Source organism: Pseudophryne corroboree, chromosome 5 (assembly GCF_028390025.1).
Source record: "Pseudophryne corroboree isolate aPseCor3 chromosome 5, aPseCor3.hap2, whole genome shotgun sequence".
Taxonomy (NCBI): domain Eukaryota; kingdom Metazoa; phylum Chordata; class Amphibia; order Anura; family Myobatrachidae; genus Pseudophryne; species Pseudophryne corroboree.
Window position 1 is genome coordinate 360,366,415 of NC_086448.1, and position 25,621 is coordinate 360,392,035.

General features: G+C 47.6%; 1 protein-coding gene across 1 annotated transcript in view; it reads left to right on the top strand.

The window, feature by feature from the left end:
- Positions 1–25,621, top strand: part of TEX10 (testis expressed 10) — a 266,061-nt gene that overhangs the window by 227,311 nt on the left and 13,129 nt on the right. The gene's annotated exons all lie outside the window — the stretch shown is intronic.

Consider the following 25,621-nt stretch of genomic DNA (forward strand, 5'->3'; position numbering starts at 1 on the left):
TATCACAATCTGCATCCCAGATGTGTGTGTGATGTGATAAAATTGCCCTAATCTGCAATGCGATAATTGAATACATTGCTGGTATGCATCATCAATTGTCGCATGCAGGGACAGAGCTTGTGAGAAAGCTCTGTCCCTGCGAATGCACTCTGCAGACTTCAGGGTATTTTATTTTTTTTTTAATTGCTAGAGTATATGTTGTGTATGCACTGCCGGGTATCTGTTGTTTATCCTCCGATTGGTGTCCGGTGTGTATCTCAGGCCCCCGGCCATCTGATTGCAGACTTCCAGCTCTGTGACCCCATCATCTTTGTCTGCTGTAAATGCTGGTTTACAGCAGACACCAGATGACCAGGGTCACAGTGCAGGAAGCTGGCAGAGAGGTGACTTGAGGTGGAGGCACAGAGGAACTGCCCAGGGACACTGATCACCAGGGGCTTGTAAGTACATAAAAAACGATATTTCTTTTTCATCCACTAGGGGTCACTGGAGTACTCTTGGGATATGGACGGCCTCCATAGGAACAGGGCACTGAATATTTAAATTTAGAACACTCCACCCCTCCATATCCCAGAGTACCTCAGTGTTTTTTCTGTGCTCAAGTAGCAACAGGCTTCTGTGGCTTAGTCCACAATTATTTTGAATATTTTTATTTTTTTTTAGTTAAAATTTTTTCTTTTTTCATACACATCCCTTACCCCCTTCCAAAAGGCCAGGGTCAGGGATAGTGCAAGCTGCTAAATGAGCACCCTCACAGCCAGACAGACATCCTGCAGAAAGGCTGGCCGGTGCTTACAGGGAAGCCCCGTCGGAGCCTCACCACAGGAGTCCAGGTATGTTGGTCGGGGCGGCCAGTTCACGCTGCCGCCCCGCTGTGTGGGGACAATGTTTTCTTTAACGCTGGCGCACCATACTACTGGCCGCTTGGATCCCTATACAGCCCGCCCGGCCGCCGGCGCTGCTCCGGCCGCCGCCGCTGATCAGACCCGCTTCAAAGGGCCGCACTCCCCACCTCCCGCTGTTTGTTTACAGCGCGTCCCGCTACCCGGCTCCTGCTGGCCGCCCCGCATACTGCCTCCGCAATGGAGCATACAGGGGGGGGGGGCATTACAGGCTGCAAGCAGCTGCACGAGGGGGTACAATCAGCGGCACGAGAGGGGACAAACAGCAGCAGCAGTATGCTAGGCTGCAGGGGTGATATATAACCGTGTAAGAAAATCCTGTGTTTATCAGTTTTAAAGATTATAACCTGTACTGTGACTATAAGTGTAAGCATGGCAGCCATTTTAACCATGCTTCCTTTGTCTTCCTGTTGTGATTCCAGAACGTTCCAGTACTACATCTCTACTCCACTGGAGGCGCAGGGGTGTTAGTGAGAATTTGGGATCACATTTCATAGTACTGGCCACGTGTACTGCACTTGGCCAGATATATAGATAGAGACACCTTAGTACTATTTTACTGAGTCGTGCAAGTGTCTGTTTTTTTTTGTATTGTATTGTCTGTCTCCATAATGAGTAAGGCACCAGCAAAAATTAAAAAGCATCACTGCAAGGTCTGTAGCAGTGTGTTACTGGATGGATCTACCACATGTAAAGTTTGTTTTGTGGATTCAGTTACGAATACAATTTCTGCTCAGGTTTTAAAGCCAGTTTCCTCCCCGGAGCCTCCATGGGAAATGCTAGCCAATGTACTGGCTGGGTTGCAATCAGAATTGACCGCCGCTCGACAAGAGCGGGAAGCGGCAAGATCTGAGTCTAGGGTGAGACCGCCAGAACTATCGGAGGCGTCTCAGCCTTGCGAAAGGTCCAAATCCATTTTGGGTAGACGGGATAAATTTCAAATGTCTTATGATTTACCTGTTTCGGCTATGTTGCATTCTGACGATTCCATGCCAGACCTCACGGCACAAGATGAGGGTGAGGAGGGAGAAGTGGAGTCAGATAGTGATGATTTTAACAGCTCAGGCATTGATAATCTCATCAGAGTGGTGCGTCAGTCTCTGAAGTTTACAGAAACTGAGGAGCCTCTGACAAATGATGAAGTCGTATTTACTAAACGACAGAGAACTCCAATGTGTTTTCCTGTTTCGGAGTCTCTTAATAAGATGTTAGTAGAAACACGACAGAATCCAGATAAACGGTTTTCTATACCTCGCAGATTTAAGTCTAGTTACCCGTTTCCAGACTCTGTGACATGTACATGGGAGAATCCACCAATGGTTGATTCGTCGGTGTCAACTTACAAAGAAATTAACCATACCAGTGCCAACTGCTACTACGCTTAAAGACCCTTCAGACCGCAAAATAGAAACTATGCTAAAGTCCATGTATATAGCAGCAGGAGTGCTGCTGAGACCTGGGTTGGTTGGCATTTGGGTCACTAAGGCGCTCATAGTTTGGATAACAACTCAAGTCTGCCCTACATGACGAACACCTTATACTTCTTGCTGATCAAATGTGTGAGGCTGCGGAGTATCTATGTACAGCTTCTACTGACGTCTGTCGGCTCACTTCTCGCATTTCATCGTCACTGGTTACAGTACGACGAGCTCTCTGGCTGCGTTCTTGGCAAGCGGAGGCAGAGGTCAAAAGAGGTATAGAGGCGTTACCTTACGGTGGCGAGAAGTTGTTTGGTCCTGAATTGGACAAATGGATTTCTGAGGCCACAGGAGGAAAGTCGGTTTTCTTACCATTGCCTCCAACGGTACCAAGACGGAGATACTCTGGACCTGCGTTCAAATCCTTTAGACCTCAGTCCTTTCGCGGACGTGGCCACGCCTGGTAGACGGGGTCGAGGACGTGGTTTCCAACAAACCAACACAAGTCGTCAGGACGCTAAGGTTACCTACAAGCCAGTGGCATGACGGGCTACCAGCCCATCTCGGTTCTCCGATTGTGGGAGCACGCCTTCAGACGTTCCATTTGCCGTGGTTCCAGACATCCGCGGATGGGTGGATCCGCAATTTAGTGTTAAGAGGTTACAAAATAGAGTTCGACTGTCTTCCACTACTGCGGTTTTTCAAGACAGGACTACCTCTCTCGGACGACAAGAGGGCGGTTCTGCAAATTGCCATTCAGTCCCTACTGGATTCAGCAGTTTTGATTCCGGTCCCTGTACACCAACTGGGTCAGGGTTATTATTCCAGTCTGTTTGTGGTACCGAAGCCGGATGGCTCAGTCAGGCCAATATTGAACTTAAAGGGTCTCAATCGGTACGTCACTTACTACAGATTCAAGATGGAATCTCTGCGCTCAGTAATTGCAGGTTTAGAGCCAAAGGAATTCATGATTGCGCTAGATCTCAAGGATGCGTACTTAAACATTCCGATTTGGCAACCTCATCAGAGGTTCTTGCGGTTTGCAATACGCCAGAACCATTACCAGTTTCAGGCTCTACTGTTTGGCCTTTCGTCAGCGCCTCGGGTATTCACCAAAGTGATGTCTGTGATGATAGCTCATCTCAGATCCCTGGGAGTGACAATAGTTCCGTATTTGGACGATCTGCTCATCAAAGCCCCGTCTCAACAGATACTTCTCCAACATGCGCTGCTAACGTACAAGGTACTGGTTCACCACGGTTGGATTGTCAACTTCAAAAAATCACATCTAATTCCGTCTCAACGACTTCAATTCCTAGGTATGATTCTCGATACGGTAAATCAAAGAATTTACCTACCACAACAGAAAGTACAGATTATTCGCCATCTGGTACAATTAGTGCTCAAGCCACGCACAGTCTCGGTACATTTGTGCATTCGCCTCTTAGGAACAATGGTGGCGGCTTTCAAAGCGCTTCAGTTCGGAAGATTTCACTCACGTCCATTTCAACTGGATGTGCTCGCACAGTGGTCGGGCTCGCATCTGCAGATTCACCACAGGGTGAGGTTGTCGCCAAGGGCAAGGGTGTCTCTACTCTGGTGGCTCAAGGTACACAATTTAACCGCAGGGAAACTGTTCGGCGGCTGGAATTGGATAATTCTAACGACGGACGCGAGTCTCAGAGGTTGGGGAGCTGTAGTTCAAAATTGTCAGCTCCAGGGTCTCTGGGCGGATCACGAAAGATTGCTGTCTATAAATGTCCTGAAACTCCGCGCAATTTACAATGCGCTACGACAAGCAGTACACATGCTTCGGTCTCAGACTGTCCAAGTGCAGTCAGACAACGCGACGGCAGTCGCATACATCGACAAACAAGGAGGAACGAGAAGCCGCATGGCAATGCGGGAAGTAGCTCGAATCCTCAATTGGGCAGAATACCACCAGGTGATATTGTCGGCAGTGTTCATTCCGGGAGTGGACAACTGGGAGGCGGATTATCTCAGGCGTCGGGATTTTCATCCAGGAGAATGGGCATTAAATCCAGAAGTGTTTCACATGTTGGTCCAGAGGTGGGGTTACCCTCAAGTGGACCTGATGGCGTCTCGCTACAATCACCAAACGCCCCAGTATGTGTCCAGAACGAGAGATCCAAAGGCAGTGGCGGTGGATGCTCTCACAATCGCTTGGCCGTACAGCCTAGTGTATGTTTCCACCGTTTCCGCTGCTCCCTCTGGTGCTAAAACGGATCAAAAGAGAGTCTGTCACAGTCATACTAGTGGCGCCTAATTGGCCTCGGAGAGCTTAGTTCTCGGATCTCCGCGGACTACTCGCAGACGATCCTTGGCCGCTCCCACTACGTCCGGACTTGTTACAACAGGGTCCGTTCCTTTACCCCGATTTAGCGTGGCTGCTTTTGACGGGGTGGCTATTTAGACCGCTCTCTTAAGAAGAGAGGGCATTCCAGAATCTGTTATACCAACCATGTTACGCGCTAGGAAGCCAGTTACGGCAGCTCATTATTACAGAATTTGGCGTGCCTATATAGGTTGGTGTGAAGCTCGGAAGTTTCCGACATCATCTTTCAAGTTATCCCGTCTTTTGTTATTTCTACAGACGGGGTTAGATGGAGGACTGCGTTTATCTTCACTAAAGGTGCGGGTATCTGCGTTGTCACACTTTATTTTCAAAGACGATAGGCTCTATTGCCGTCGGTACACACTTTTCTGCAAGGTGTCCTCAGAGTACAGCCTCCATTCATTCCACCTACTGCGCCATGGGGACTTGAATCTGGTTTTAGATTTCTTACAGTCTTCATATTTCGAACCCTTACAGCAAGTGGATATAAAGTTTCTCACTTGGAAAACAATTTTTCTTCTAGCCTTAGCTTCGGCAAGGCGTGTTTCAGATTTGGGTGCCTTGTCATGCAAGTCACCGTATTTGGTGTTTCATGATGACAGAGCGGAACTTCGGACGAATCCCGCTTTCTTACTAAAGGTAGTGTCATCTTTTCACATCAATCAACCAATAGTAGTTCCTGTGTTAACAGGACATTCTGGAACTCTGGATGTGGTACGCTCATTACGCGTTTATGTACTCCGAACGTCTACAGTTCGTAAGACGGATACCTTGTTTTTTCTCTAGATGCTGCCAAGATGGGTTGGCCAGCGTCTAAGCAGACCTTATCCAGATGGATAAAACTGACTATACGTCAGGCTTACCTTCATGCTACAGCCGCCTACATCAGTAACCGCTCATTCCACACGTTCTGTGGGAACTTCATGGGCAGCTGGTCGTGGAGCTTCCACGACGCAGCTTTGCCGTGCGGCTACATTGTCATCGGTGCACACGTTTGTGCGCTTTTACAAGTTTGATACATTTGCGGCATCAGCATCTAGCTTTGGCCGCCTAGTGTTACAGGTGCCAAACAGCTCTCCCGCCCAAGGGGGAAGCTTTGGTATGTCCCAAGAGTACTCCAGTGACCCCTAGTGGATGAAAAAGAAAATAGGATTTTGGTACTTACCAGGTAAATCCTTTTCTTTGAATCCATAGGGGGCACTGGATGCCCACCCAGAGCAGTTTTACCTGGTTTCTGGTAAGTTCAGGGGATCTTATGGTAACACACTCTCACCGACTGGTTCAAATTAGCAAGTGCTGGTTATGGTGTCAACCGTTTAGTTGTCAGTAACGTTATGTGTCAACTTCATTGTTGTCCGTTATGTTCTATGTAATACTCCATTGTCAACCTCTCTATAGCTCCTGTTCGGCTCAGTAAAAAACACTGAGGTACTCTGGGATATGGAGGGATGGAGTGTTCTAAATTTAAATATTCAGTGCCCTGTTCCTATGGAGGCCGTCCATATCCCAAGAGTACTCCAGTGCCCCCTATGGATTCAAAGAAAAGGATTTACCTGGTAAGTACCAAAATCCTATTATTGGTAGATAAATATTTATAAAAAAAATATTTTTAAACGATCAGCCTGTGGTCTTATTAGACACACATGGCTGATCACAGGAACGAGCTCCCTACTCTGCTCTGCCTGTCATTCCTATCTTACCATATGCAATTGCGATTACAGGTTGAGTATCCCTTATCCAAAATGCTTGGGACCAGAGGTATTTTGGATATCGGATTTTTCCGTATTTTGGAATAATTGCATACCATAATGAAATATCATGGCAATGGGACCTAAATCTAAGCACAGAATACATTTATGTCACATATGCACCTTATACACACAGCCTGAAGGTAATTTTAGCCAATATTTTTTGTAACTTTGTGCATTGAACAAAGTGTATCTACATTCACACAATTCATTTATGTTTCATATACACCTTATATACACAGTCTGAAGGTCATTTAATACAATATTTTTAATAACTGTGTGTATTAAACAAAGTTTGTGTACATTGAGCCATCAGAAAACAAAAGTTTCACTATCTCACTCTCGCTCAAAAAAGTCCGTATTTCGGAATATTCCGTATTTCGGATATTTGGATATGGGATACTCAACCTGTATATGCTGCTATGGGCAACAGCTAACCTGAGCATAGGGACACCCACTGTGTTGTCATTATTTCCGTCCAACGACGTAAAATAGCCGATTCATCCATACCATTGTTGCAAATCAAGACATGTCTGAGAGTCTTTAGTGCTTCTGAGGATGGTCTGTTCTTCTGGGATGCAGAGGGTTCTCCATGACACACCTGCGTTTACACGACCTCTCCCCTTTCCCACCTCCAAACGCTGTCTTCCTGTCACTCACTTTGCAACTTATTCCTCGGTGCAACTGTAATCGCAATTAACTTGTCGTGTGTGCGCACTGCGGATCAGACACATACAGTAAGAAATCATAGACCGATGTACGTACAACAGCTGTTTAGCGACCATATCTGAATGAGCCTCCGAGAGGACAGCGGGAAACTGGAGGGAACCTGTGGATAACACTGTCTGAAGATAGCGTTATTATCTCATGGCTGCCTCCGGTATTTTTTTTCACATTTATTTTTTTCAGTAAATTCGGCTTGATCGCGTTTCCCATACCTGTAATGGAAAATGCGATCTGATTACAAAAAAAATTTGAATTATTGTGTTTGGCATGGTTATTTAACGAAAACCGCTCAAAAAGCCTTTCTCATACGTCCTAGAGGATGCTGGGGATGCTCCAAGAACCATGGGGTATAGACGGGATCCACAGGAGACATGGGCACTTTAAGACCTTTATATGGGTGTGAACTGGCTCCTCCCTCTATGCCCCTCCTCCAGACTCCAGTTAGATTCTGTGCCCAGGGAGACTGGTCACAAACGGGAGCTCTACTGAGTTTCTCTGAATAAAGACTTATGTTAGGTTTTTTATGTTCAGGGAGCACTGCTGGCAACAGGCTTCCTGCTTCGAGGGACTGAGTGGAGAGAAGCAGACCTACTTCTGTGAGTTCAAAGGCTCTGCATCTTAGGCTACTGGACACCATTAGCGCCAGAGGGTTCGATCACTTGGTACGCCTAGCTGCTCGTTCCCGGAGCCGCGCCGTCAACACCCCTTGCAGAGCCAGAAGAAAGAAGCCGGGTGAGTAAAAGAAGAAACAAAGACTTCAGTGACAGCAGAAGACTTCAGGTCCTGAGGTACCGCGCTGCGCGCCATGCTCCCAAACACACAGCGGCACTGGCAGGGCTCCCTGGGCAGCATGGACACCTGAAAGGACTGGCAAAAGTTATATGAAAAGTGCCTAGGCACTCGATATAGACCCCCGCCAGTATAAAAATAAAAAATTAGCGGGACTGAAGCGCGCCGGTGAGGGGGCGTGACTTAGTCCCCACAGCTCTGACCAGCGCCATTTTCTCTTCACAGAAGCAGCAGAGATGCTGGCCCTGTCCTCCACACTGCTGTATAAGTAACAGGGTGCAAAACAGGCTTTGCTGTGGGTCTGTCCCCTATAGCCCAGTGTGATTGTAGGTGTCGGTACGTGTGTGTCGACATGTCTGAGGCTAAGTGCTCTTCCCAGGAAGAAGCCGGAGTGGGGACAGAAAAGGAGGTGGGAGTGACCCTGTCGGCACCGCCGACTGCTGAGTGGGTAAATATGTTTTGTGTTTTGAATGCAAATGTGGCTCGGTTGACTAAGAGATTAGATAAATCAGAGTCTAAGAACCAGACATGGAGGAAATCCATGGAAGATGCATGGTCACAAGCTCAGGCCCCTTCGGGGTCACAGAAACGTGCATTTACCCAGATAGCAGATACAGTTACCGACACGGACTCTGATTCCAGTGTCGACTATAGTGATGCCAGATTAAATCCTAAACTGGCTAAGAGCATTCAGTACATGATTGTGGCGATAAAAGACGTATTACATATCACGGAGGACCCTGCTGTTCCTGATACTAGGGTCTGTATGTTTAAAGGAAAGAAACCTGAGGTAACGTTTCCTCCCTCTCATGAACTGAACGCTCTTTTTGAAAAGGCTTGGGAAAATCCTGACAAGAAGGTACAGGTTCCCAAAAGAATTCCAGTGGCATATCCGTTCCCCTCGGGGGACAGGGAAAAGTGAGAGTCAACCCCCACAGTGGACAAAGCTCTATCGCGTCTGTCCAAGAAAGTGGCGCTTCTGTCTCCGGACACGGCAGCCCTAAAGAATCCTGCGGATCGTAAGCAGGAAAATACACTAAAACCCATTTATGTCACTACAGGTTTGCTACTCAGGCCTGCCGTTGCTTCGGCATGGGTGAGTATCGCTATTGAAAAATGGGCAGATAACTTGTCATCCCTGTCCAGGGTATCTATCTCAGATAACGTGCTTTTGACTCTGGGTCATATCAGGGACGCTGCAGCATATTTAAAAGAAGCTGCCAGGGATATTGGCCTTTTGGGATCAAGGGCCAATGCCATGGCTGTCTCGGCTAGAAGGGCATTGTGGATTCATCAATAGAATGTGGATGCTGACTCGAAGAAGGATATGGAGTCTCTACCGTTTAACTGTAATGTCTTGTTTGGTGACTGCCTCACTGACCTGGTATCTACGGCTACCGCGGGTAAGTCGTAATTTTTACCTTATGTTCCTGCGCAACAAAAGAAAACGCCCCACTATCAGATGCAGTCCTTTCGGCCCAATAAATACAGAAAAGGACGAGGATCCTCCTTCCTTGCTGCAAGAGGAAAGGGAAAAAGGTCACAGGCTGTGGCAAGTTCCCAAGAACAGAAGTTCTCTCCGGCTTCTACCAAATCCACAGCATGACGCTGGGGCTCCTCTGCGGGAGTCCGCTCCAGTGGGGGCACGTCTCAAATTCTTCAGTCAATTCTGGGCTAGCTCGGCTCTGGATCCTTGGATATTAGAAATAGTGACCCAAGGGTACAAATTAGAGTTTCAAGACGTGCACCCTCACCGATTTTTCAAATCTGCCTTGCCAGCTTCTCTTCCAGAAAGGGAGGTGGTATGCGCTGCGATACTAAAGCTGTGTCAAAATCAAGTCATTGTCACGGTACCCCCGTCACAACAGAGGGAGGGTTTTTATTCGAGTCTGTTCGTGGTACCAAAGCCGGATGGCTCAGTCAGACCGATTCTGAACCTAAAATCCCTCAATTTCTTTCTGAAAAAATTCAAATTCAAGATGGAATCTCTCCGAGCAGTGATCTCCAGTCTGGAGGAAGGGGATTTTATGGTGTCGGTCGACATAAAGGATGCCTACTTACACGTTCCTATATATCCTCCACATCAGGCTTACCTGAGGTTTGCTGTTCAGGATTGTCATTACCAATTTCAGACGTTGCCGTTTGGTCTGTCCACGGCTCCGAGGATTTTCACCAAGGTTATAGCGGAAATTATGGTTCTCCTGCGCAAGCAAGGAATCACAATTATCCCGTACTTGGACGATCTCATAAAGGCGAGATCCAAGGAGCAATTGCTGAAAAACGTTGCACTCTCTCTGACGATTCTGCAACAACATGGTTGGCTCCTAAACTTGCCAAAATCACAATTGGTTCCGACGACATGGCTGTCGTTCCTTGGTATGATTCTGGATACAGAATTACAGAGTTTTTCTACCAGTGGAAAAGGCTCTGTAAATACAGCACATGGTAAAACAGATTCTGAAACCGGCAAGAGTGTCGATTCTTCAATACACTCGGTTGCTGGGGAAGATGGTGGCGGCCTACGAGGCCATTCAGTATGGCAGGTTCCATGTCAGGGTGTTTCAGTGGGACCTGTTGGACAAGTGATCCGGGTCTCACCTGGACATGCACCGAAAAATAATCCTATCTTCCAGGACCAGGATCTCCCTTCTGTGGTGGCTGCACAGTTCTCACCTTCTGGAGGGACGCAGGTTCGGGATTCAGGATTGGATCCTGGTGACCACAGATGCAAGTCTCCGAGGCTAGGAAGCAGTCACACAGGGGAAAAATTTTCAGGGAAAATGGTCAAGCCAGGAAGCTTGTCTGCACATAAACATTCTGGAATTAAGGACCATTTACAACAGCATTCTGCAAGCGGAACATCTTCTTCGGTCTGCCCGTCTTGATTCAGTCAGACAACATAACAGCAGTGGCGTACATAAACCGCCAGGGCGGAACAAAGAGCAGAGCGGTAATGGCCGAGGCCACGAAGGTTATTCGCTGGGCGGAAAGACATGCATGCGCTGTGTCGGTGGTCTTCATTCCAGGAGTCGACAACTGGGAAGCAGACTTCCTCAGCAGACACGATCTCCATCCAGGAGAGTGGGGTCTTCATCAAGATGTCTTTGCAGAAGTTGAATGGTATCTTGGGGACATGTGGAGGACTCACCTGCCATCGATAATTACGCCTGGGGACGCCTGGTTGTTTTACATTTGAATGTGCATTTGTCTACTTTTATTTGTAGACCAACGAAATTGGTGAGAGTCCACCTGTCCTATTCTTTTAAGTGTTGTATTAAAAATAGTTTTTATGGTAATACACTATCGAGCCCTTTTTCATTTACATATTCCTCGTACATGAGCCTATCAGGAGGGGGAACCCATTCCATAAGGATCAGAGGGGAGACAAACTTCCTGTGGGTCGGTGATCCGTGCTTATACAGTGAATATTGTCTACCCTTTGCAGAAGTGACAAGTCGTTGGAGAATTCCTAAAATAGACATGATGGCGTCCCGCCTCAACAAGAAACTTCAGAGATACTGTTCCAGGTCAAGGGACCCTCAAGCGGTAGCGGTGGACGCCCTAGTGACACCGTGGGTGTTTCCGTCGGTATATGTGTTCCCTCCACTTCCTCTCATTCCAAAGGTGATAAAGATGATAAGAAGAACAAGGGTTCAGGCGATACTCATTTTTCCAGATTGGCCAAGGAGGGCCTGGTATCCAGATATTCAAGAATTACTCATAGAAGATCCCTGGCCTCTTCCTCTTTGGGAGGACCTGTTACAGCAAGGACCGTGAGTGTATCCAGACTTACCGTGGCTGCGTTTGACGGCATGGCGGTTGAACGACAAATCCTAGCCCGAAAGGGTATTCCCAGTGAAGTCATTCCCACACTTCTTCAGGCTAGAAAGGAAGTAACGGCAATGCATTACCACCGTATTTGGAGGAAATATGTGTCTTGGTGTGAATCCAAGAAGGCTCCTACGGAAGAATTTCAGCTGGGGCGTTTGCTCCATTTTTTGCAAGCAGGTGTGGATGCGGGCCTAAAGTTGGGCTCTTACAGTACAAATTTCGGCTTTGTCAATCTTCTTTCAGAAAGAATTGGCCTCCCTTCCAGAAGTTCAGACCTTCGTGAAAGGCGTGCTGCACATCCAGCCTCCATTTGTGCCCCCTGTGGCACCGTGGAATCTTAATGTGGTATTGCGGTTCCTACAATCTCATTGGTTTGAACCTTTACGTAAGGTTGAGCTAAAATTCCTTACTTGGAAAGTAGTCATGTTGTTGGCCTTGGCATCCGCAAGGCGGGTATCTGAGTTGGCGGCTTTGTCTAACAAAAGCCCCTATTTAATCTTCCATGCTGATAGAGCGGAGTTGAGAACGCGTTAGCAATTTCTGCCAAAAGTGGTTTCATCGTTTCACGTAAACCAGCCTATTGTGGTGCCGGTGGCTACTGATGCCTTGGCAGATTCGAAGTCTCTCGATGTCGTCAGAGCTTTGAAGATCTATGTCGCCAGAACGGCGCAGATTAGGAAAACCAGAGGCTCTGTTTGTCCTGTGGGCTCCCAACAAGATTGGGGCTCCTGCATCCAAGCAGACTATTGCACGCTGGATCTGTAATATAATTGAGCAGGCTCATTCTACGGCAGGATTGCCGTTACCGAAATCGGTAAAAGCCCATTCTACCAGAAAGGTGGGCTCATCGTGGGCGGCTGCCCGAGGGGTCTCTGCATTACAACTTTGCCGAGCTGCTACTTGGTCGGGTTCAAACACCTTTGTGAAGTTTTACAAGTTTGATACCCTAGCTGAGGAGGACCTCTTGTTTGGTCAATCGGTGCTGCAGAGTCATCCGCACTCTCCCGCCCATTCTAGAGCTTTGGTATAAACCCCATGGTTCTTGGAGCATCCCCAGCATCCTCTAGGACGTATGAAAAAAATAGGATTTTAATAGCTACCGGTAAATCCTTTTCTCTTAGTCCGTAGAGGATGCTGGGCGCCCGTCCCTGTGCGGACACTATCTGCAGTACTTGTTTAATAGTTATTGCTTTTGTTACACAAAGGTTGTGTTTCGGTTATGGTCAGCCTGTTGCTGATTTTGTTCATGCCGTTGACTGGACTTTTTGCTAATGCCATGTTGTACGGCGTGTTTGTGGTGTGAGCTGGTGTGTATCTCACCCTTAGTTTAACTATAAATCCTTTTCCTCAAAATGTCCATCTCCCTGGGCACAGTTCCTATAACTAGAGTCTGGAGGAGGGGCATAGAGGGAGGAGCCAGTTCACACCCATTTAAAGTCTTAAAGTGCCCATGTCTCCCGCGGATCCCGTCTATACCCCATGGTTCTTGGAGCATCCCCAGCATCCTCTACGGACTAAGAGAAAAGGATTTACCGGTAGGTATTAAAATCCTATTTTTTTAATACATTTCATTAAAACTAAAACAATGTGAAAAAGGGGGAACCTTTTTCACCTTATTTTAGTAAAAATTATATTAACCAATATGTCCCTTAATCCCTCGACCATACTCAATGGACCTTGTTCTCCTTCTCACTCCAGTGCAAATCTCTTGACCTAGTCTTTTCCTGCCACTGTGACATCTCTGTTTTCACCAGCTTACCATTCCCTCTCTCTGACCTCATCTCCTCCTAACTTATGCCCTAGACTTCATTGCCCCAGCAGTTTCTCTCAGTATCTGAGTTATTTTTAATAAATTTGCAAAAATATTGTGTGTAAAATTTGGAAGTAAAAAATTATTTTTTCTGCTGCAGGGTACACTGGGCTCCACAGGGAATGACATTGGGGTGTAGAGTAGGATACTGATCCGAGGCACCAACAGGCTCAAAGCTTTGACCTTCTTCCCAGAATGCGTAGCCGAAATCCTCTATAACCCCGCCTCCGTGCACAGGAGCTCAGTTTTGTAGTTGGTGCCATGCAGTAAGCAGGCAGACAACGGGGGGGCTGTTCCAGCAGCCCTGAGAAGAATCTTTTAAAAGAAAAATGAAGACTTCAAGGGCTGCAGAAGAGGCACTGTCTGTGTTAGATGTCAGTCAGACATCTCCTGCTGCAGCTCCATCACCTCCCCCAGTGGCGCTGTATACTCCGGCACCCTGGTTGCCGGGTACTTACAGCGGAGGCTCCGGTTTTCTTCCTGTTAGTCACACACACAACCGCTGTTCTCCTGGATCGCGTGGCCACACTCAGGGAGGAGGTAAGCCCACAGTACCCGGTGGTGAAGTCCAGCAGGGGGGGTAAGCCTTTGACCTGTAGCCCCTCCCCCAGCCCCAGGGTGCAATTTAGAGTAAATGTTCCCGCCCAGGAGCTGCCTATCTCTCCCTCACTCTCTGTCAGTGTTTGGATGCCATTAGGACAAGCTGAACTGATCCTGGGACTGTTTGGGGAACTCCTCCTCTGTAAAGCCGCCTGCATGTCAGCGCTGTGCATTTTACAGGACGCTTAAGTATTCTACACGTCTGCTGACAGTGTTAGTTAAGAGAGAGTGCATTTAGTTAAGGGTATATAGTACAAGTACCCTGTGATATACATCCAGTCTTTACTGTGCATTGTTATATCTGAGTGTATAGCTATACATAGTACTACTCTAATTTTCAACAACTATCTACCTCTCTGCAACCACTGCTCTCACAAATTTCTACATTCACCTCTCCAGAGACTGCTGTGTCACACCTAAACCAAACTCTAGAAACAGCACTTGGTGAAGTGGCTCCAGCTACCCATCACACTCCACGTAGACTTAGATGTCAACCGTGGCACTCTAAATACACTAGACACTTACAAAAACTCTCACGTAAAGTTGAACGCCAGTGGCGTAAATCTCGTAGTTCAAGTGACTTTCTCACATATAAGACCACCTACCACTCTTATCGTAATGCTCTGGACACTGCCAAACAAACATATTTTCAATCTCTCATCTCTGCTCAAGCCTCTAACCCCAAGCGACTTTTTAATACATTTAAATCACTTCTTGTCCCTCCCTCACCTAACCCACCAGCCACTGTCAGTGCGCAAGATCTTGCTTCCTATTTCAAGGACAAGATTGACAAGATCCGAAATGAAATGGTATGCTCTTCCACAGCAAGTGACCTGCTCAATTCCCTGCCTGAACCCTCTAACACCTTCTCTTCCTTTGATCCTACAAATGAAGATGAAGTATCTGCACTCTTTCCATCTGCCTACTCTAATACCTCTCCCCTTGACTCTATACCCTCACAAATTAGTAAAGCTCTGTCTACTGTGCTCATCACAACCTTAACGAAAATCTGTAATCTCTCCCTGTCTACTGGTATCTTTCCTTCTCTATACAAGCATGCAGTGATTACTCCCATTCTGAAAAAACAAAACTCTGACCCGAACTCTCTCTCTAACTACCGTCCCATCTCTCAACTCCCATGCCCCACCAAGCTACTTGAGAGACTTTCCTACACTCGCCTCACACACTTTCTTAACTCACACAGCCTACTGGACCCACTTCAGTCAGGATTTCGTGCCCAACACTCCACAGAGACAGCACTGACTAAGGTAGTGAATGATTTGGTCACTGCTAAATCTAAAGGACATTACTCTCTACTTATTCTCCTTGATCTCTCTGCTGCTTTTGACACTGTTGACCACTCTCTTCTCACATAAACACTACAATCCCTAGGTATTCAGGACACAGCCCTTTCTTGGTTCTCATCCTACCTATCTAATCGCTCCTTCAGTGTTCGTTTCTCTGATTCCTCCTCTCATTCGCTACCTCTCTCAGTTGGAGTACCGCAAGGCTCAGTCCTAGGTCCTCTGCTTTTCTCTATCTATACCACATCTCTTGGCAAACTAATCAACTCTTTCGGATTTCAGTACCATCTGTATGCGGATGATACTCAAATCTACCTATCCTCCCCTGATTTGTCACCATCTGTATTGGGCCGTGTCACTGAATGCCTTTCTGCCATTTCATCTTGGATGACATCTCGCCACCTCAAACTTAATATTTCCAAAACAGAATTAATTATATTTCCACCGGCCAATAGTAGTTTCCAACCTGATATCTCTATCATTGTTGAGAACTCGGCAATCACCCCTACCCCACAAGCTCGCTGCCTAGGTGTCATTCTTGACTCTGAACTGTCCTTTGTTACCCACATTCAATCTGTCTCAAGATCATGTTACATACATCTAAGAAACATATCCAAAATACGACCATATCTTACATAAGACACAGCAAAAACTTTAATCCATGCTCTCATTATCTCCCGCATTGATTATTGTAATAGTCTCCTAACCGGTCTTCCCAAACATAGGCTCTCACCACTACAATCCATTTTGAATGCAGCTGCGAGGCTAATCTTCCTTGCTAGACGTTCATCGTCTGCAGATCCGCTCTGTCAGTCCCTCCATTGGTTACCGGTATTCTACCGTATTAAATATAAAATACTTTTACTCACATACAAGGCTATTAACCAAACTGCACCAACATACATCTCTTCACTCATCTCAAAATATCTCCCTACCCGACCTCTCCGCTCTTCACAAGTTCTACGTCTCTCATCCACACGCATTACTTGTTCACACTCAAAATTACAGGACTTTATCCGGGCTTCACCCACTCTGTGGAATGCCTTCCCACGCACAGTAAGACTCGCCTCTAGTCTCCAAACCTTTAAATGTTCCCTGAAAACTCACCTCTTCAGACAAGCCTATCAAATTCCAGACCCACCCACATAACCTTCAGTGCTTCCCTATCTAATTACATCCTCTGTAGAGTATTCATAACATCACATATCTTGTCTTTCTTTAGTCTCACACCCTCCTGACACTTGGATAACTTTGTGGTGTATCATCATACAACCCATTAAGAACCTAGCAATCTGGTGGACCATTATGCAATAGGTATCATCTTTCCTTGTGTATCTATGCCTATTTCCCTATAGATTGTAAGCTTGCGACAGGGCCTTCCTACCTCTATGTCTGTCTGTTTTTACCCAGTTTTGTTCTATTACTGTTGTTCTATTTGTAAAGCGCAACGGTATATGTTGCGCTATATAAGAAACTGTTAATAAATAAATAAATATATTGCTAGTCCAGTGCAGTTTTATTGCATGTCATAATTTCTGCATTGTACAATGTGACTGTGTGCGTGCATATAGCCGCTGTGTGACCTCCATTTCGTGTATCTCACTCAGATTGCTATGCCTATATTTTATAACCTGAGTGGGCTAAGTGCGTCAGGTTAATAATTTAATATAGGTAGTTCACAGGATATACTCAGTGTGTATTTTTCTCTGATTTTTAGTCACGATATATCTCTTGAATTCCCTGTTTGTGCTGATACACTACACAGGGGGTTCTTGTCAGGTATTGTGCTGCTAATATTGTAATGTGTTGCCTTGCATTGAGCTTTCGGATATGTCTGCTACAAAGGACAATGGTGCTGAGGCTGATCCCACATTATGTGGTGGTGACGCTGCAGACGCATTTGAGGAAAACATAGCAGCTGAGGGTTCAGGTTCTGGGGGATCCTTCCCTCCAAGAGGTACTGTAGCAACGGGGGTTCAAAATGACCCACCTTGGGCTACCTTCTCCACGCTATTGAATACGCTGGTAACTAGACTAACGCCCCTATGGGACCTCCTGTGCCGGTACAACCGCTTATGGTCCCCGCAGTTAACCCACCATGGGCAGATCAACTGTCTGCTCAGTTACAGCAATTGAACCAATTACTGACTGCTCAGAAGTCTAACCCTCGCCCGCCTAAGTCCAAAGGGTCCTCTAAGCAGGACATTACTTCCTCACAATCCACCAACGTCCCAGACTCCTCAACTGATGAGGATGGCGTTTATACTGACCCCACAGATTCTGATACCGACGCTTCTGATGGGGAATCTGTTTCACAGGTGGATGTTCCTGACTTGTTGGAGGCTATCAGGACCATTCTTCAAATTACTGATGACCCGGAGAGTGATGCTGCACCCAAGAAACCAGACAGGTTTAAACGTCAGAAAGTGGTTAAACAAGTTTTACCTCATTCTGACCATTTAGTTGAAATACGCCTCACAAGAAGACGCTGACTCGCTACCCCCTCGCAGTTAAGCGAAGTAAAAATTGGGTAACACCCCCGCCAGTGGATTCGCAGGTGGCGCGGCTGGTGATAGCCTTAGCTCTGCCGGTAACTACCGTCATGTTTCTGAAAGAACCAACAGATAAGCGTGTGGAGGGTTGTTTAAGGGCAATTTACACCCTAACTGGTGCTGCGCATAGGCCCACCATTGCAGCGACATGGGCTGCAGAGGCTGTTGAAGCGTGGGCTCAGGAGCTGGAGGCGGAGTTGCCTTTCAACGCTTCTGATCATGCTAGACAATGTCTGTCTTATATTGTCACAGCTTCTCATTACATTAAGGAGGCGGCTTCTGATGCCGGTATTCTGGCGGCCAAGGCTTCTACCACGTCCATTTTGGCTCGCCGGATTCTCTGGTTACGGTCCTGGTCTGTGGATCTGGACTCTAAGAAAACCCTGGAGGTACTCCCTTTTAAGGGAGACATTCTTTTCGGAGAAGACCTCAACAAGATAGTGGCTGACTTAGCTTCTGCTAAAACAGCATGTCTACCTAGTACTGCTCCTTCGGTGCCGAAGGCTAAGAGTACTCCATTTCGCTCCTTTCGTCCTTCAGGCAAAGCAAAAGGTCAGGCGCACCCGAAATAGGTTTGCACTTCCAAACCCAATAAACCCAAACGGGCCTGGGCCGCCCGTCAGCCTGCTTCCAAAACCGACAAGCCTGCAGCATGACGGGACGGGCCTCCCTCTGGGGGATCCCAGCTTGGGGGGGCGACTTCTAGGGGATACCCAGGAATGGTTGAGGAGCACTTCCGATGCCTGGGTACGGGAAGTCGTCACTCGAGGTTACGCCGTATCCTTCAAGAATCTTTCCCCTCATCGATTTTGCCTGACAGACGTCCCTTCAGATCAGGTGAAGGCAAAAACTCTTCATTCGGTGGTACATTCCCTCCTGACCACAGGAGTGGTAGTACAAGTGCCTCTGGCTCAGAGAGGCAAGGGGTACTGTTCACCGCTGTTCCTAGTCCCGAAACCGAATGGGTCATCTCGGCCCATTCTCAAACTCAAGTCCTTGAACAAATTTGTGAAGGTCTCCAAGTTTCGTATGGAAACTCTTTGTTCTATTGTTCTGACATTGGAACCTGGGGATTATATGGTCTCCCTGGACATACAGGATGCTTACCTGCATATTCCCATTGTAGTGTCGCATCAGCAATACCTGAGGTTTGCGGTTGGCAACCTCCATTACCAATTTTGGGCATTACCTTTTGATTTGACCACGGCTCCGCGAGTTTTCACCAAGGTCATGGCGGTAATGACGGCCGTACTCTGCCATCAAGGGGTCAGGATTCTGCCGTACCTGGACGACTTGTTGATCCTGGCAAATTCCCCACAATTTCTCCTACGCCATCTGGATCTGACTATCCAGTTTCTGCAAGCCCACGGGTGGCTCATCAACTGGAATAAATCTTTCCTGGTCCCTGCTCAGAGCATGGTGCACCTGGGGGCGTTGTTGGACACTCTCAACCAGCGGTCGTTCTTGTCTAAGGAGAAAGTCATGAAGATTCAGGACAGGATTCGATGCTTCCTATCTCGTCTGCAAGTGTCGATACATTCGGCAATGCAAGTGCTAGGTTTCATGGTATCGGCTTTCGACATGGTGGAGTTCGCTCAATTCCATTCCCGCCCTCTGCAGAAGCTAATTCTTGTCTATTGGGACGGCCTGCCTCACCGGATCAGGTCTCAAATGATCTCCTCGTCTCCGGCGGTCCATCGGTCACTGACTTGGTGGCTTCAGGACCAATGTTTGAGCAGGGGTCGTCCCTTTTGGATCTCCAACTGGGTCGTCCTGACAATGGATGCCAGTCTGAGAGGTGGACCAAGGAGGAGTCTCTCCTCCCGATAAACATTCTGGATTTGCGGGTGGTGTTCAACTCATTGAACTTGGCCCAGCATTTAATACAGAACAGATCTGTTCAAGTACAGTCGGACAACGCCACCACAGTGGCATACATCAGTCATCAAGGCGGCACTCGAAGCCGCATTGCAATGAGGGAAGTATCACGGATTCTGCAGTGGGCGGAACTCAATCTGCCAGCCATATCGGCAGTGTTCATTCCGGTGGTCCTAAACTGGTAAGCGGACTTTCTCAGTCCTCAGGACGTACACACCGGAGAGTGTAGCCTCCATGCAGAAGTGTTTCAACTCCTCGTGGACAGGTGGAGCCTTCCAGATGTGGACCTGATGGTGTTTCGACAGAACCACAAGGTTCCGGTCTTCGGAGCAAGGACAAGGAATCTTCATGCAGCGTTCGTGGACTCACTGGCAATTCCATGGAACTTTCAGCTGCCATACGGGCTCCCTCCGGTGTCGCTCCTGCCCAGAGTAATAAGAAAGTTCAAGCAAGGAGGAGGAATCCTACTTCTGATCACTCCCGCATGGCCCAGACGGCATTGGTTCTCAGACCTTCAGGGTCTCTCGATAGAGCGTCTTCTTCTACTTCCTCAGCGCCCAGATCTCCTCGTTCAGGGCCCCTGTGTATATCAGGATCTAGCCCGATTGGCTTTGACGGGCATGGCTCTTGAAGCTTCCGTCTTGAGGGCCAAAGGATTTTCTGAGGCGGTCATTTAAACCATGTTGAAGGCCCGGAAACCGGCTTCTGCTCGGATTTACCATAGGGTCTGGAATTCTTACTTTGCTTGGTGCGCATCTAACAATCATGACGCTTACAAGTTTAGTACGGCCAAGCTTTTGGCCTTTCTACAACAGGTCCTAGACTTGGGTCTTCGTCTGGCCTCCATCAAGGTTCATATTTCTGCCTTGTCTGTTTGGTTCCAGAGAAAAATTGCGACTTTACCTGATGTACATACGTTCACTCAGGGTGTGTTGCGGATTCAACCTCCTTATGTCCAGCCTGTGGCCCCTTGGTACTTGTCTGTGGTTTTGGAGGCGTTGCAAGGGTCTCCGTTTGAGCCTCTTGAATCCGCAGACCTTAAGTGGCATTCTCTTAAGGTATTATTTCTGCTGGCTATTGCCTCTGCTAGAAGGGTGACGGATTTGGGTTCCTTGTCTTGTAGGTCACCATATCTGTTTTTTCACCGTGATCGGGCAGTTCTTAGAACACGTCCCGGGTGTTTACCTAAGGTGGTGTCTTCTTTCCAACTTAATCAGGAGATTGTGGTTCCGGCCTTTGCCTCTCCTGATTTGTCTTCCAAAGAACGGTCGTTGGATGCGGTACGAGCTCTCCGTATCTACGTGAAGAGAACCGCCTCCATCAGGAAGTCAAATTCTCTTTGTTCTGTTTGATTTTCACAAATGTGGCTGGCCTGCTCACAAGCAGACCCTGGCCAGATGGATTAGAATGGTGATTGCACATTATTATGCTTATGTACAGGCTGGCCTTCCAGCTCCTGCTACCATCAAAGCCCATTCTACTCGGTCGGTTGGACCTTCTTGGGCAGCCCGCCGTGGTGCGACCCTTGAACAATTGTGCAAGGCGGCTGCGTGGTCCTCAGTGAACACGTTCATAAGTTTCGATACTTCCGCCTCCCAGGATGCTTCCTTTGGACGCCGGGTTCTTGTGCCCGCTACAGTGCGACCCCTCCCATGAGCAACTGCTTTAGGACATCCCCAATGGCATTCCCTGTGGAGCCCAGTGTACCCCGCAGCAGAAAACGAGATTTATGGTAAGAACTTACCATTGTTAAATCTCTTTCTGCGAGGTACACTGGGCTCCACAGGGCACGCATCCTGACGCACTTAGCTTCTTTGGGTTGGTATGGCATAAGCTGCTGTCACTTTTTCACCTGTCGTGAAAATGTGGTGTATGTGGCTAACAGTTATCGTCTTTTGCCTGCTACTGCATTGGACTGGTTAACAAAAACTGAGCTCCTGTGCACGTAGGTGGGGTTATAGAGGAGGCGGCGCTAGGCATTCTTGGAAGAAGGTCAAAGCTTTGAGCCTGTTGCCTCGGATCAAGATCCTACTCTACACCCCAATGTCATTCCCTGTGGAGCCCAGTGTACCTCGCAGAAAGATTTAACAACGGTAAGTTCTTAACATAAATCTCGTTATTCCATTTTGGAATAAGGCTGTAACATACAGTAATAACATAAAAAAAGTGGAAACAGTGAAGTGCTGTGAATACTTTCCGGATGCACTGTATAGCAGCCTTCAGTTCATTAATGTTTCTTGGTTGTTGATTGTACAGTAGGCTTCAGCTTTTAGATGGCTCCATTGACTGTGTAGCGTCCTTTCATGAAGCTGGTGAGGATTGTTTAACCAGTAATAAGAATTCTGCTTGTTCACATAACCAGACAAATGAAATTGAGCTTCATCAAGAAAAACTTCAGAAATCAGCTACAAATGTGTATCACAAATGAAGGCCACCATCTGGATGATATTATATTCACAAACAATTAAAAATAATAAGAATTTACTTACCGATAATTCTATTTCTCATAGTCCGTAGTGGATGCTGGGAACTCCGAAAGGACCATGGGGAATAGCGGCTCCGCAGGAGACTGGGCACAAAAGTAAAAGCTTTAGGACTACCTGGTGTGCACTGGCTCCTCCCCCTATGACCCTCCTCCAAGCCTCAGTTAGGATACTGTGCCCGGACGAGCGTACACAATAAGGAAGGATTTTGAATCCCGGGTAAGACTCATACCAGCCACACCAATCACACCGTACAACTTGTGATCTGAACCCAGTTAACAGCATGATAACAGAGGAGCCTCTGAAAAGATGGCTCACAACAATAATAACCCGATTTTTGTAACAATAACTATGTTCAAGTATTGCAGACAATCCGCACTTGGGATGGGCGCCCAGCATCCACTACGGACTATGAGAAATAGAATTATCGGTAAGAAAATTCTTATTTTCTCTGACGTCCTGGTGGATGCTGGGAACTCCGAAAGGTCCATGGGGATTATACCAAAGCTCCCAAACGGGCGGGAGAGTGCGGATGACTCTGCAGCACCAAATGAGAGAACTCCAGGTCCTCCTCAGCCAGGATATCAATTTTGTAGAATTTTACAAACGTATTTGCTCCTGACCAAGTAGCTGCTCGGCAAAGTTGTAAAGCCGAGACCCCTCGGGCAGCCGCCCAAGATGAGCCCACTTTCCGTGTGGAATGGGCTTTTACAGATTTTGGCTGTGGCAGGCCTGCCACAGAATGTGCAAGCTGAATTGTACTACAAATCCAACGAGCAATAGTCTGCTTAGAAGCAGGAGCACCCAGCTTGTTGGGTGCATACAGGATAAACAGCGAGTCAGATTTTCTGACTCCAGCCGTCCTGGAAACATATATTTTCAGGGCCCTGACTACGTCCAGCAACTTGGAATCCTCCAAGTCCCTAGTAGCCGCAGGTACCACAATAGGCTGGTTTAAGTGAAACGCTGAAACCACCTTAGGGAGAAATTGAGGACGAGTCCTCAATTCTGCCCTGTCCGTATGAAAAATTAGGTAAGGGCTTTTATAGGATAAAGCCGCCAATTCTGAGACACGCCTGGCTGAAGCCAGGGCTAACAGCATTACCACTTTCCATGTGAGATATTTTAACTCCACAGTGGTGAGTGGTTCAAACCAATGTGATTTTAGGAACCCCAAAACTACATTGAGATCCCAAGGTGCCACTGGAGGCACAAAAGGAGGCTGTATATGCAGTACCCCCTTGACAAACGTCTGAACTTCAGGAACTGAAGCTAGTTCTTTCTGGAAGAATATCGACAGGGCTGAAATTTGAACCTTAATGGACCCTAATTTTAGGCCCATAGACAGTCCTGTTTGCAGGAAATGCAGGAAACGACCCAGTTGAAATTCCTCTGTAGGGGCCTTCCTGGCCTCACACCACGCAACATATTTACGCCAAATACGGTGATAATGTTGCACAGTTACATCCTTCCTGGCTTTAATCAGGGTAGGGATGAATTCATCCGGAATGCCTTTTTCCTTCAGGATCCGGCGTTCAACCGCCATGCCGTCAAACGCAGCCGCGGTAAGTCTTGGAACAGACAGGGTCCCTGCTGGAGCAGGTCCTTTCTTAGAGGTAGAGGCCACGGGTCTTCCGTGAGCATCTCTTGAAGTTCCGGGTACCAAGTCCTTCTTGGCCAATCCGGAGCCACGAGTATAGTCCTTACTCCTCTCCTTCTTATGATTCTCAGTACCTTGGGTATGAGAGGCAGAGGAGGGAACACATACACTGACTGGTACACCCACGGTGTTACCAGAGCGTCCACAGCTATTGCCTGAGGGTCCCTTGACCTGGCGCAATATCTGTCCAGTTTTTTGTTGAGGCGGGACGCCATCATGTCCACCTTTGGTTTTTCCCAACGGTTCACAATCATGTGGAAGACTTCTGGGTGAAGTCCCCACTCCCCCGGGTGGAGGTCGTGTCTGCTGAGGAAGTCTGCTTCCCAGTTGTCCACTCCCGGAATGAACACTGCTGACAGTGCTATCACATGATTTTCCGCCCAGCGAAGAATCCTTGCAACTTCCGTCATTGCCCTCCTGCTTCTTGTGCCGCCCTGTCTGTTTACGTGGGCGACTGCCGTGATGTTGTCCGACTGGATCAACACCGGCTGACCCTGAAGCAGAGGCCTTGCCTGACTTAGGGCATTGTAAATGGCCCTTAGTTCCAGGATATTTATGTGAAGTGACGTTTCCATGCTTGACCACAAGCCTGGAAATTTCTTCCCTGTGTGACTGCTCCCCAGCCTCTCAGGCTGGCATCCGTGGTCACCAGGACCCAGTCCTGAATGCCGAATCTGCGGCCCTCTAGAAGATGAGCACTCTGTAACCACCACAGGAGAGACACCCTTGTCCTTGGAGACAGGGTTATCCGCTGATGCATTTGAAGATGCGATCCGGACCATTTGTCCAGCAGATCCCACTGAAAAGTTCTGCCGAATGGAATCGCTTCGTAAGAAGCCACCATTTTTCCCAGGACCCTTGTGCATTGATGCACTGACACTTGGCCTGGTTTTAGGAGGTTCCTGACTAGGTCGGATAACTCCCTGGCTTTCTCCTCCGGGAGAAACACCTTTTTCTGGACTGTGTCCAGAATCATCCCTAGGAACAGCAGACGTGTCGTCGGAATCAGCTGCGATTTTGGAATATTTAGAATCCACCCGTGCTGTCGTAGTACTACTTGAGATAGTGCTACTCCGACCTATAACTGTTTTCTGGACCTTGCCCTTATCAGGAGATCGTCCAGGTAAGGGATAATTAAGACGCCTTTTCTTCGAAGAAGAATCATCATTTCGGCCATTACCTTGGTAAAGACCCGGGGTGCCGTGGACAATCCAAACGGCAGCGTCTGAAACTGATAGTGACAGTTCTGTACCACAAACCTGAGGTACCCTTGGTGAGAAGGGCAAATTGGGACATGGAGGTAAGCATCCTTGATGTCCAGAGACACCATATAGTCCCCTTCTTCCAGGTTCGCTATCACTGCTCTGAGTGACTCCATCTTGAATTTGAACCTTTGTATGTAAGTGTTCAAGGATTTCAGATTTAAAATAGGTTTCACCGAGCCGTCCGGCTTCGGTACCACAAACAGCGTGGAATAATACCCCTTTCCCTGTTGTAGGAGGGGTACCTTGATTATCACCTGCTGGGAATACAGCTTGTGAATGGTTTCCAATACCGCCTCCCT